This window comes from Cucurbita maxima, unplaced genomic scaffold (assembly GCF_002738345.1).
Source record: "Cucurbita maxima cultivar Rimu unplaced genomic scaffold, Cmax_1.0 Cma_Scf00240, whole genome shotgun sequence".
Lineage (NCBI taxonomy): Eukaryota > Viridiplantae > Streptophyta > Magnoliopsida > Cucurbitales > Cucurbitaceae > Cucurbita > Cucurbita maxima.
The window spans coordinates 8,048-13,834 of NW_019272256.1; the positions used below are offsets into that span (position 1 = coordinate 8,048).

Consider the following 5,787-nt stretch of genomic DNA (forward strand, 5'->3'; position numbering starts at 1 on the left):
TCATATGAGTTTGTCATAAATCAAACTATGTTACATTCAATACAACTTCATTTTCTTGTCATAGGAAGCAAAATAGAAGAATTAAATCAAACAAACTGATGAACTGAGCCGAATAAATCCAACCCAACCCAAACGGATTAGTTTGATTCATTTGCTGGGTTGTAGTTTATTTGAACACTTGCATACTAGACCATCAACTTTTTGTTTTATAGTCCAACAACCGCTCAAGAAAATAGATTTCAAACTTGAGAGAAAAAAATATACTGAGAAGGAGTTAAAAATGTTGCAATTTTTTAGAAAGGGTATTTGGTCTAGTGGTATGATTATCGCACCTAGTGTATATTCTTCAGAAACCAAAAATTAAGGCAATTAAAACTATAATGATGATGCTCTTTTTTAATATCATTTTATCTTTTCCACTTTCAATAGGCATGCCTACCCAAATCCTAACTTTCGATATTTGCTTTACTTGTGTACTCACGATATGTGTCTCAAATGGAACTATCAAACTAAAACTTACACTATTTTCTTCTCAATAAAGCTTACACTATTTTCTTCTCAATACAGTAATTGTCGCAAACCCTATGTAAATAATTTAACAGCGGTCTAGTCTAAAAGATATAATAATAATGATTATTTCTCATGGATTTCATTAACAAAGAAAATAAATGAAATAATGATGATACATTCCATAAAAAACATAATATATAGCACATACTAAGGGCATTTGGTCTAGTGGTATGATTCTTGCTTTGGGTGCAAGAGGTCTCGAGTTCGATTCTCGGAATGCCCCTTCAAAAGAAAAAAAGCACTAAAATAATTATCCTTTCAGGTGTGACAGAGGGACTTAGCTTGGAGTTTGAGTATGATATCTTTTTTTCAAGTAGTTTTTCGGAGTAATAGAGTTAATATAAATGCGTATGTCCACGGTGATCAAGGTAGAGCGTTTATTGATATTGGAGTTTGAGTATGATATCTTTTTTTCAAGTAGTTTTTCGGAGTAATAGAGAGTTAATATAAATGCGTATGTCCACGGTGATCAAGGTAGAGCGTTTATTGATATTGGAGTTTGAGTATGATATCTTTTTTTCAAGTAGTTTTTCGGAGTAATAGAGAGTTAATATAATAAGATTTGTAGAAAATATAGCTCTACTTTCCTTGTAGTACTTTTTTTGTTTTGTTGTTCTTTTGTTGTGTTGTTGTTGTTCTTTTATAGGTATGAAAGTGTGGGAAGTACTAAAAGAGGTTGGTTTTATCGAAACTGTTAAATCCGCTTTCATTAAATAAAAAATATACTTCTTCTTTAAAAGAGGTTGGTTTTATCGAAACTGTTAAATCCGCTGCCCTTGGTTTGGCAGATGTCAATTCGTATGGCAATGTGGACTCGACCCAGGATGAGGATTCTGCTTTTCATACTGCTGCTATGAGCTGAAAGAGCTGGTAAGCCATCTCGCTAAACGAAAAAGAAAAAGCACATACGGGTTGACCTCGTTACAAGTGGCGGGGGCTAGCCAAAGAAGGTCAGTCGAACTAGGTTAGGACCCTTGATCTGGTTCAGCTAGGTTCTTTCATGCAAAAATGTATGTGTATCCGTATCTTCTTTTTGTTTATACGTTTGGAGAAACCTGCTAAGCCCGCCTTTCTTACCTAGTGTGATTCAATCGTTCAGCTCAAACTTTCCTCTCGTGCGACGGAAAAAGTAGGAGTACGACTACCTTTTCCTTTTCTTGCCCGAGCCAAGGGATCATTCAATTTCTACCAAAAAGTTCGTTATCTATTAGTTGCCATAATCGAATGTATTTCTCATTTCATGTTAGATCCTCCAAGAGCTTCCTAGTCCGTAGTAGACGAAACCTTGGACTTCTATTGGACTTATAGCATTGCCTGGTGAGCTCGCCGTTGAGGGTTGGCCTTACAGGAGATCGAGCCACCTTTCTTTCCTTGCCTGGTATGCTTTCCCGCTTATCGTGTAACTAGCCAACTAGCTAAAGAGAGAGGGAGAGGGATCATGTCAATCAATTTGTATGTGCATTTTGTCCATCCTGTACTTGTCTGCTTAGCTTTCTTAGCCAACATCTCCAGTTTCCCCCGAACCAAGAGGTTCACTTATCCATACCCAACAGTCACACTTTCAGTTGAAAGACTGATTTTTTTTCATAAAGTTGGTTCCAAGATAGAGAAAGAATGAAGCTGCTTAAAGGGACGGTTACGCGATATGTCTTTTCATACTCACCTTTTCTTTAACCCTGCTATCAACCGAGCCATTCTCGTTTGTTGCTTTAAGGGGTCTCCCCATTGTAGATTACTCGGATTGGTTCTCGCATCCCTGTGCCAAAAAGTATGGGCGAGTTTGGTTTGAATGTTCATCGATTAGGTGGATTCATATGCTCTGGAGGGGTGAGACGAGGTGTAGCGCATCTGTTTTGGGTATGTTGTCCGCTAAAGGTTTTAGGAAAGGGGTACAAATTTTCTACAAAAAAACGAACCAAAATCCTTCTTCCTTGCACGACTCACTCCTATCACGTTTAGAATAAATATTTTAGAAAACGTGAGCGAGGAAATACGTTAAAAACAATTTCAAATAGAGCAATGTTATAAGCTAAAAGTGAAGAAATAGGGTCTTGAAACCCCTAGAATCGAGAGCTGAAACGTCGTAGAACAAACTACCCACGAGACCGAAAGCTGGCGTTTCGAGTGAGTTGCATACCAAGAACGATTTCTAGAAGTTAAGGTCTTACACTCAAAGACGTTCCTCCAAAACCAATTCCTTTAGCTTGAAGATAAGATATGGAAGAGGTTCAATGAAGAAATAGGGTCTTGAAACCCCTAGAATCGGCTACCCAATAAGAAATCCTTTGTTTTATCTCCAACGATAAATCAGATTTTGCATGAACTTTGGAAGCGAATATCTTAGGTTACGATCCACGAGAAGGTATCAAATAAATCCCTAGCCCTTTCTTGTAACATCCATCTTTAAGTTTCACGAAGAAATCAAGGAGAGAAATGCTGTAAATGTGGCTGTACAAGCCGAGTTTCAGATGGCGGCAATGCGAAAAATGCGCATCTTCTTCCTGTTTAGAGGAAGAAAACGATGATATGGCCAGTTCAATTGAACTGTCCAAGTCAACTCAAAATTTGACCTTTTCTCGAATTTTCTCAATTTTAACCCCATTCTAGACCGATTCTCGTAAAAAACATTATAGTTTCATAAACTAGACACAATAAGGAGTATGTGGAAGGAAATTTGAAGTAATTCAGATACTGGAAGCTCAAGAATGGAGGTCCCAAACGTCGACGACGAGACAAGTAGCCCCCTTGGACTCTTTGTTAAGAAATACTTGTAGAAATCGCTTGGATTTTCATATGAACCCTAAACCAAGTATGAATTAAGAATATATGAAAAAAAACCCACCATCTGAGCTCCGTTGTCTATTAAATTTTAATACTGAGCATTTATAGCATGTTGAGGTTAGATATGAAATTTGGTGGTCATTGGATAAGGATAAGTAGGTAAACCAAGAAACGGTGTAAAATGACCTTAAGGGGTAAAAACTATATTATTTCAAACCCTCCATTGTTGCTTCTACTTTGCATGAAAATGCTTCCACTAAATCATGTTACTAACTAGTTGGTTTGGTTCGGTTCAATTCTTGGGTCCACTAGATTGAATCGACCTAGCTCAATTAAACTCTTGATAATATAAAAATCATAAGTTTCTTAAATTACGTTAACTTAAAAGTTTAGCCCCTAATTTTTTTTTAGAATGTTTAGCTTTGTGTCTAGTTGATCTCTAGATGCTTAAAAGTATCTAATAAAACTTCTATGCAAGTAACTTTTCTGTATAAGTGATGTAAGACTTCCGGTTTATTATTAAGGAATTTTAAAGGAGTGATTTGATATATCATAGAGGACAAAAGATTTATTTGTTTCAAATATCTTATGTTGACCATTCTTTTTTTGTCAAGTATTTTGAATATTATCATTGTGAATTACTAATGTCGATTGAATATCATTAATAACAATATCCCAAAACTCGGGTAAAGATGACATCAAAATTAATACTTTAATTTCATCTTCAAAATTTATTTCTACTTAACTAGTTGACTTATAATCATAATAGTCACCCATACACAAATGTTTACAACCTTAAAAGGTAAATTTGTAAGGAGTACACGAGAAAAGTGCTTAAAATAGTTTCAAAATATAGAAAAAAAATATATAGGGATTGGTCAAAGTCAACATTTGTTTTCTGGTTAGCATGGTACCATCAAAACTTGTTTATTTCTTTGAAATGTTTGAGTTTACAATTTACACGTTTTCATTTAGAAATGAAGCAAAATTAGTCTGGTTGTCAAATGTTGTCACGCTTAAAACTATCATAAAGGTATAATCGACCTATTATCCTTCCACCAATAGGAGCAAAAGGCAACGTTACTAAGTGAAACTAGTTTCATGTCATTTATTCAACAACGGTTCCTTCACCCAAGACCCATGGCCCAACTCCCAACATGGAAGGGATAATCTAGAGAATCATTCCAAGAACCCTAACGGATGAGTTACAAACTCACATTATCTAGCTCGACAACAAACAATGTCGCCGGCAAACTTATGAAGACTACATGAAATTATGAATATATTAATGTTTGATTTTTTTAATTTACCGATTTTTAAAATGTTGAATTATGTAAAATTATTGGAAAATAAGAATATTTTAGAGAGCTTTTCCTTTTTATTTAAGATTTTGATATTCAAAAAGCTAAAAAACAAGGAGATGAAATATTAATGATATTAATGGGTCATAGGTTGAAGAAGAGGAGTGAGTGAAAATAAAAAGGGAGATGATTTATGCAACTCACTAATAGTTAGAACCTTATTTTAGAATGTTAAGGGCATTAGTTTTGAAAGTTCATGAATATTTTTGGTACTAGTGGTTTTGTCAATATAAGAATGCAACTTATATTAAAATTCATACTAAAAAATTACTTTTTTATGTTTATGTCACGAGCCATTTCCGAAGCAAGTTAAAAGAGGTTGAACACAAAGTAAAATGTTTTCTCGAAATAAAAAAAGAATTAAAATATAATAAACATAATATTTACATTATATTCAAAATAGAGTTTATAGGTTCATAGTACAAAATAAGGGAAAGGTTAAAAAAAAATCATTTTAAAACATCAAAAATAGTTTTGGTGGGTGTTGTTGGTCTAGGGCAACTACTCTTAGTTACATGAAAAAGATGGAGTGAGTACAAGACTCGGTAAGTGGGTGCTTGGATACCACACGGTTCTTGTCCGAGAATAGTGGCCCTTAGGTTCTAAGGGCATGGTTCTATGTGGTGAAGGACTTTGGAATAAGGTTTGGAATCGGTAATTATTCTTATTTCTTTTCCTTTAGACACTCGGTGGTTCGAAGCAAATCGAACAAAGTGTTCGTCCAAAATTTTTAAAAGGGTCCAACCAAATTCGAACTGGTGACCTCTTGATCTGCAGTCAAATGCTCTACCACTGAGCTATGAACCCATTTTATATGATTTTAGCCTTAGTGACCCCTTCTACCAAGTGTCAGTCCAAAAGTGTAAAACGTGTCTGTCGAAAATAGAAAGGCCAAAAAGATAATTCAAACATAGTTCATCTACAAACTACCCAAAGCTATTAAATACAAATTGAAGAAAATATGAAATAACATAAATAATCTTAAATGTAATTCAACTCCCGAAGATAAAAAGTCTTCAAATTACATTCCAATGTCAAGTGATATTTTATTACAACTCAATTCTTTTCTTGATTT

At 34.6% G+C, this 5,787-nt stretch overlaps 2 non-coding genes across 2 annotated transcripts; one reads left to right on the forward strand and one right to left on the reverse strand.

Moving 5' to 3' along the window:
* Positions 1-721: 721 nt before the first annotated feature.
* TRNAP-UGG lies at positions 722-793 on the forward strand. Its single transcript has one exon. It is a non-coding gene; the product is annotated as a tRNA-Pro (tRNA).
* Positions 794-5,447: 4,654 nt separating this feature from the next.
* TRNAC-GCA lies at positions 5,448-5,519 on the reverse strand. The gene has a single exon. It is a non-coding gene; the product is annotated as a tRNA-Cys (tRNA).
* Between the last annotated feature and the right edge of the window lie 268 nt (positions 5,520-5,787).